Below are 8,350 nucleotides of genomic sequence, written 5' to 3'. Positions count from 1 at the left end.
CACACTAATATACAGCTGGGCGTATCTTCACGGTAATGCGTTTATTGTTATCAATCGACTGCGGTGGGTTGGGCGCTCGCGCTCTTTCACTACTTATCAAGTCGTCCTATAAGTCATCGTCAGAGGGCGCGAATCAAGAGCCCCATTCTCGACCACCGGACTTCTCGTGCGCCGCGCCAAGACACGCATGTATTTTACTTTTTTTTTTTTTTTTAAAAAAGAGTAAAATTATCTCAGATTTAAGAATAACATTTTTTTTATTCTTGACTAAAGTGAAGAAAAAAATTGCTTAAAAAACAAAACCAAATGAGAAATTGCTCAAATATTTTTTGGCGGGAAAAATTTTTTTTTTGATTAACCACACGAGAAAAAGAAGTGTACAGGTACGTACCGTCAACATCGTAGACATCGAAGAGAAATTTGAGTTTATCTGCTGACGAGCCTTTGAGTAAAAGTTGAAGACCTTCCATCAATTCTTCCAACGTGATACTTCCACTGTCGTCTGCGTCAAACAATGCGAAGAACCTTTCTGCGAAGAAGGACTAAGAAGATAAAAAAACCCAGTTACTCTGAAGTCTGCTTTACAAAAACACTATAATCAACATTTTTGACAAATATTAATGTTAACTTGTTTCGAATTTTGAAGAGATGATTTTTGCATTTGCCAGGTTTGACGACTATTTAGTCTGTGTTACAGATTTATGCATACTGATTATTTAATAAGCCCTATTATTTTCTTTATTTCAGGCCATCAAAACGTCCCATACATTTTAGAATAGAAAAAAACATAAATTAAGATACAGAAACACAAAGAACGACAAACAACAACAACAACAACAACAACAACAACAACAACAACAACAACATAAATATCATACAAACATCTACCTCATACTCTATACATGACAATCCTATACATTTTACACATTCTCGCAAACCAGAGCTGTTATTTCTTCCGCGACACTTCCAAACAACAGTCTTGGACGCTGCCGTAAAAGAGGCTGTGGTTTACGACAATGTTCTTTCAAAGCGATTTCTCAAAGTAAACCAAACAGCGCCCTGATGAATCATGATTTAAACTTATTACTATACTACTTAGATATATAGACCAAATACACCGCTAATCAACATATTGTCATATATGGTGTCTAATTAGTAGTATTCTAACAATTTTCAATAAATATGTTGTTGGTTGGCGGATTGATATTGAAAAAAATAATAGCCCGGTGACAACTAGTGCATCTTTAAAACTAATAATAAGTTGGTCATTTTAAGGGGACTGCCACTTCAAGAAATAGAGACATTTTTGGGGTTGTTGGGAGTTATTTGGCGATTTCGCATCATTTACATTACGCGCAGTTAAGTAGCCGACGCGACAATGCCGTCCACAAAAATGTAAGCCACGCGTAATTTGCATATTCATGTGCACGTGGTCACGCGTGATGAACGTCATTGAATAGTCCAGCTGCCATTGTGTGTTGCTACTTGTTGCATCACTCAAGACGTTTTATTGACCCACGTTGCTCTCAAATTTACACCAAAATAAGATTGGTTTGTAACATTCCCCAAAATATAGAACTTCCTAAAATGCACTGAAAGTTAAAAATTCACGCATAATGAATAACTTAATAAAATGAATTTGCTGATAAAAAGATTGTAGGGTAACCGAGCCTGCCAGGATTCGAACCTGGAATCTTCTGATCCGTAGTCAGACGCGTTATCCGTTGCGCCACAGACCCTTACGTTCTTCAACAAAAGGTTGGCATGTCAAGATCTGAAATTTTTTTTTATCTGTTTTTATAACTTTACAAGTTTCCATCTCTTGAAACTCTGTCATTTCACATGTTGATGATGGCGCTGCACTAGTGGCGACGTGGCGGATAGTTGCTCTCGTAAATGAATTGCCCATTTGGGATAAATAAAGTTATTGAATTGAATTGAATTGAATTGTTAAACACGTCTATCGAATAAAGAGTATCGGTGTGATAGTTGAGAAAGATAATTAAAAAAATCAACAAAAGTGTTATAAATGATGTTATGATGTGAATTTTAGCGGCAAATATGACGTCATTAGAATAATAGTTTTACATTTTGTCTAAAATGATTGTTCTGCTGGGAAAAAAACACAGGTCAAGTAAAAATAACCGAAGTATTGTGAAATGTGAGGACGAAATAGCCCATGCCGAAATATCGGGTACTTCCGAAGTACTGTACATATAGGCTAAAATAAACCCCGAAAACGCGCCTGATCTGATTGCGGACAAGAAACTTTCAGGTTCGAATCCTGACATGCTCCGTTGCATGCCCAAGCCTTTTTGCAAAAAGTACCCTCCCCACCCCCTCAACGACTTGAGAAGGTGATGTAAACTGAAATTCTCCTACCTTTTTCACTTTTAACGACTTCTTGAACTCTTGGAGGTCGATCTGTCGATCTTCTCCGGCGATGTCTGAAAACTGTTTTTCTACCCATACCAACCACCTCGTGTCTTCATCCATGCTATTGATTGAAAGAAAAGGAACTCTGGTCTGTTATTTTCCAAAGAACTCGGCTATAAAGTAGCCCCATTACCCGACATATCTGTCTTGAAGGGCTACCACTTCAACAGCTCTTCAGCTGCCCTAACTGCCATTTTGATTAGCTGAATTTTTTTCCTTCAAGACTATAAGCTCAGGCCACTATTAGCCTGAAAGACACAGGCGTTCCTTCCGCTTATATGAGCGTTACACAAGGCCTAACAAAAAATTGTGTGGTTCCGATAACGCTCAATTTTAGAATAGGTAAGGTATGTATATATATATATATATATATATATATAGACAATATAAGTGACTCGATGGATAGATAGTGAAAGTTCGAAGTCGTCCTTACTTCCAATCCCAAGTTGAAATCTTGATAGCGACGTTTCAGTGTGTCTTGCACACCTTTATCAAGCTACAGTACAAGGATGACTAATAAAATAAAACCAACAGCGCTCATACGAACGACGAAAAGTGTTAAGTGAAAAGTGACGTAATGAATGGTGTGAAAATAAACGGCAAGATAAAATATGCAAAGTCAGTTGTGTATTCCAGATGGTTCGTATTCATTAAGTCCATGGGGATGTAGGGTTCCGGCTCTATTAATCCATAGACTCTCCAGTTGTTTAATTAAGTCTACATCTGAACCGCGTACAAGACAAAGTATTGTAGCTTTCAGGGCGTTGTCTTTAAGTGAATGTCCTGGTGTCCTGAAGTGTGGAACTACATATGGTGATCTATCAGATTTGTTAGTTCTTATGTTGGAACGATGACCGTTGAGGCGTTTGTGGAATGGTTGAGTGGTTTTACCTATATATTGTATGTTGCATGTCTGGCAAGTGAGGGCATAGATCACATTACTTGATTTGCAGTTAACATCATCTTTGATGGGGAATATTTTACCAGTTGTAGTAGCCGTGAAATGTTTGGTAGTTTGTATAGCGGAGCAACAGGAACATCTTGCAGTGTTACAAGGTTTGCACCCCCATGTAATTTGGTCGGATTTGGCGTGTCTTATTTTGTTTTGATGTAGAATATCACCAACAGTGGCAGGTTTACGGTAGGCTATGATGGGTAGTTGTGGCATGACTTTATTCATTCTTTGTGAGGTGTGGAGTAAAACCTGGTTAACTTCACTTATCTTCTTGAGGTCGGGTTGATGTGGATCATACGTGGTAGCCCATGGAATGCGATCAGATGATTGTTTGCATTTGTATTGTAGCAAATCTGGGCGAAGGAAGTTTGAAGCACGTGATATCTGCTGGTTTATGGTTTTGCTTTTATATCCGCATTTTTTAAGGTGGACGGTAAACTCTGATAATCTTATGTCACGCCATTCGGGTTTGCTACAAATGCGACGAATGCGGATCGCTCCTGAGAAGATTATTGATTTGAAAGTGTGAGGTGGGTGACAACTAGTAGGCGGAAGATATCTATGGGATGCTGACGGTTTACTGTAGAGATCAGTTTCTAGTCTGTGGTTCTGTAGATGGATTTTGACATCAAGGAAGGGGGTTGAAGTATCACTGATTTCTGCGGTGAACTTGATTTTAGGATGACATGTGTTAAGATGATCGATAAAGGTCTGTGTGGTTGTTTCATCCTGTGTAGATAATGCTGCAATGTCATCAATGAATCGATAGGTTATTTCAGGACAGTTAGGTGTAGTGTAGTAGAACTTGCGCATCCACCAACTCATATAGATGTTAGCATATGACACTGCGAATGGCGTACCCATAGCTGTACCTGAGATCTGTTTGAAGAATTCACTGTTGAACTGAAAGTAGTTGTTATCGAGAACGAAATAAGCGAGTTGAAGAATGTTTTGGATGTCCTTGTGATCATAGGTGGATGACGTGTTGAGTGCTTCTTGTAAAGCAAGTATACCTTCCTGGATGTCAATGTTTGGGTAAAGTGCCACTACATCAAGAGCAATAATATGGGTGTAAGGTAATGGAGCCGATTTGTTAATTTGTTCGATGTGTTGCAGAAAGCTGGTAGTGTCTTTAACTAATTCCGTACAAAATATCTGACTGACAGGTGATAGTTTCCAGTCAAGCCACAGGGATGCCGCACGAGTTGGAGCTTTAACCTGACTGCAGATAGGACGCCCAGGTGGTAACCTACCCGGTGATTTAAGTTTGTGGATCTTACCTAGGATGTAGAAGTATGCACCGTTATGGTTGGGCCAATGTAGGATTGCTTCTTTTTCTTTCTCCGGCAGGTCGAAACTGGAAATCAAGCGACTGAGATTATCATGAATTTTGGTTGACATATCATCATGTATTTTCTGGTATATGTTAGTGTCTGATAGTTGTTGGTTACATTCATTTTCATAATCACTTGTGTTCCAAATAACTGTGGCTCCCCCTTTGTCTGCGCGACCAATGACGATGGAGTTGTCATCTTTTAAAGAGGTAAGCGCTCTACGCTGTAAGAGGGTGAGGTTGCTTTTAACATCGGGCTCATCGTGGTTACGTATCATCCGGTACACGTTTTTATGATAAATATCAAGTGCATCGTCACGGTTAAGTGGAGGGTCACGCTTAGAAGGAATGTATAAAGAGGGGGGAATTGTCATCGGTGTGTCCACAGTATCGAAGAAGAATTCTTTCCATCTTATTCTCCTTATGTATACGTTTGCATCAACCAGTTCTCTTGCATGATTGTAACGTGGCGGAATGGGGCAAAATGACAAAGGCAGTTGGAGGAGAGATAGTTCGGCAGTAGACAGTTGACGATCACTAAGATTGATAATGTTGTTGTTGCTGCTGTTTACTGACAATGATTTCATTTGACGTATGTGACGCTGGTGTGTATGGCTACGTGCTTTGCGTCTTGATTTGCGAAAGCGCCGGTTATGACGTCTCGTAACATCATTCAAATCCGATGGCTTAGGATTTTCCATAGGGACTTGTTGTTCTAACAGGTTTGCTATTTTCTTGTTATGGTTATCTTGTGTCTTTTTACGAAGTGAGCGGCAACTATTTGATATTGAACGTCGATTTACACTGTAATGCATGGGTGATGATGACTTGAGATGGGCAAGTGCCGTATTGTGATTCTTTCTTAAGTATGGTATGTAGTTCTTTTCATATGTAGATATCAATACTGAGTTGAGTTGGCGAGATGTGTTGTCAAGAATCGAGCGCCATTCCGACATAAGCTTAGAGTCTACAACAGGTGGATCGGGTACAGATAAATGTAGTGCCTTGGTAATAATTCCTTTTTGTTGACATATCTTAGAATATCGGAGATGTTCGACAAAGCGTGTTAGTTTTTTGGCTGTTTTGATCGCAGTAGAATATTCATGCGAATATATATATATATATATATATATATATATATATATATATATATATATATATATATATATATATATATATATATATATATATATATTCATATGTGAGTGTCTAGTTCAGATAGTTATGTTTTCCGTTGTTTTCCATATAGTCTCTGTGTTATTGGTTTCTTCTCATCAGATGTACAGCCATTACAGATTGGATGAAGAGTTTTATATTGTTCTTATAAGTTGATGTCAGTTTCTGATCCACTATTTCTTGCGAGACTTCACAATTTTGGCAATTTTATAATTTTTGTCTCACATTCGTAAAAAAATAGTTTAGGGTCGGCAGTGAAAAACTGTGTGGGGTCGGATAACCAGAACCAAACATTTTTTAGGCCTAACGGAGCAACGGCTTGACCGTTCAGGCTAAGACCACTATGAGCTACAGGTAAACTCGATGGATACACATCAATGACATCATTAGAATCAATTATCAAAGAATGTTGCCGATTTAGATGTTTGTGTCCTGACTGATGTGTACCAGTCAAACAACCAAATCCAAATATTTGTACTGCTGACTATAATAATATCACTCAAACTACCAAATTTGATACCATAAGCTGATTTGCGGAGACTTAAAATAGATGACACAGTTTGGTGCTCATACAAATCCATGCAATGATGTGAGAAGTAAATAAAATATAATATTAACCATTGACAACAGGAGCTGCCGCAGAAAGCGCCATAGTTGCATTAATCGCTTGATAACGACAAAATAATGTCTTGATTGATAAGATAATATATTTAGAACCCCACCGTGAACCCCAAAAATAAATTACCCACAAAACACAAAAAAGGTCCAACAGATCCAACAGAAAATAAATTTACACTATTGTCGTCTGCTGACGTTTCGCGCCAAAAATTGCTGACGTTCACATTATAATCCTGTTACACCTGTGACATTCTATCACTGTCAGTAGTATCGTTTGATGCTATACACATCATTGTATTTCATAAAATATAATGATTTTAAGATCTCGGGTATTTAGATTTTGTCGCGATAGCTTTTTACTTCCACGGTACTTTATAGAGGACGATGTACTGCATCATGTCAATTTGGAAATATGGTACATTGTAGCGAATCTGGCCGACCTACATGTACTGGACTTTCGCTGTGGTTTCCACACGTCTTGTGATACATCTAAAAATTATGGATTTATACTGCAAATAAACTATCTTTATGAGGACATTCTGGTGACATTTTTTTTCAGGGGGGGGGGGGCACAAACACAAGCAGAAAACAACATCGTTATATAAACTACACAGTCTTACCCATGAAGTACGCAACACATGTATTATATGGACAGCACAACAGCTCGAAGCAGCTTATACCAATTATGTACATGGCATGATAACACGTAGATTAGTTTTATCTCGTCCTCCGCCCCCTCCAACTGAGTGACCTGGTTTTAAGAGCAATTAACTGACATCACGGATGTGATGTATTTCACTAATAATGCTTATACATCCATTTCAGCATCTATGAAAGGTCATAGGTCACATCGTGCATACGTAATTTCCAATATGGCTGCCCTATTGGGAACTCTTCCAACGTCCTATATCTGTAATATCACCTCTATTATGACATGTAAACCTTTTCATAAAATATTTAGGAAATATTGAAATACCACCGGTCCTATTATAGGACCCTGTTTGGGATTAGGCCTCCATTTTTTTTGTTTCCGGTTACCCAACCCCACTTAGTTTTTCACTACCGATCCTTCACTTTTTTTACGTATTTGAGAAAAAAATCGCTATTGTGAAGTCTCGCATGAAATAGTCGATGCGGAAAATGACATCAATTTAAAAAGACAATATAAAACTTCCAATCTGTAATGGCTGTACATCTGATGGGAAGAAACCAATAACACAGAGACCATATGGAAAACAACGGAAAACATAACTATCTGAACTAGACACTCACATATGAAAAGAAAATATATATAATATAAAATAAAACATCTACCTACCCCACCTATTCTAAAGTTGAGCGTAATCAGAACCACATACTGTTTTTTGTTAGGCCTTATAGGGTTTCATGTAAGGAAATACCTCACGGACTTCAACAGCTTATGTGGTAAAATAGTGTTAGTTACAATACAATTAGGTACAGAATGGTATGCAACATATGTTATAACGGATTTATTCAAAAATCAGTCCATGTTTGACAGGAATGACTTTGTACTACTTTTGTATGAGGTAAAGAAATTATTTCCTTTAGATAAAGGGGCACTGTCAAATACATACGTCATATAGTACTTGGTACAGAACACCGGTCCCAATTCACACGTTTTGTACTATAGGCCATATTGGAAACTATACAAACTGAATGAAAGAGTACACATAAGACTTATGAATATGTAAAAAATGACAAAATGGTTGTAATGCACTTTACAAAAATGTAGAAGGTTGGCATTGTGTCTTTTATTAGCTATGAGCCTTGTTACAATTGATAACGTAGAAACAAATAGATAACCTATCAAC

General features: G+C 37.8%; 1 non-coding gene across 1 annotated transcript; it reads right to left on the bottom strand.

The window, feature by feature from the left end:
* Positions 1–1,666: 1,666 nt before the first annotated feature.
* Trnar-acg (transfer RNA arginine (anticodon ACG)) lies at positions 1,667–1,739 on the bottom strand. The gene has a single exon. It is a non-coding gene; the product is annotated as a tRNA-Arg (tRNA).
* Between the last annotated feature and the right edge of the window lie 6,611 nt (positions 1,740–8,350).

Source organism: Glandiceps talaboti, chromosome 19 (assembly GCF_964340395.1).
Source record: "Glandiceps talaboti chromosome 19, keGlaTala1.1, whole genome shotgun sequence".
In the NCBI taxonomy this organism is placed as follows: Eukaryota; Metazoa; Hemichordata; class Enteropneusta; family Spengelidae; genus Glandiceps; species Glandiceps talaboti.
This window is presented reverse-complemented; position numbering and strand designations above follow the sequence as displayed.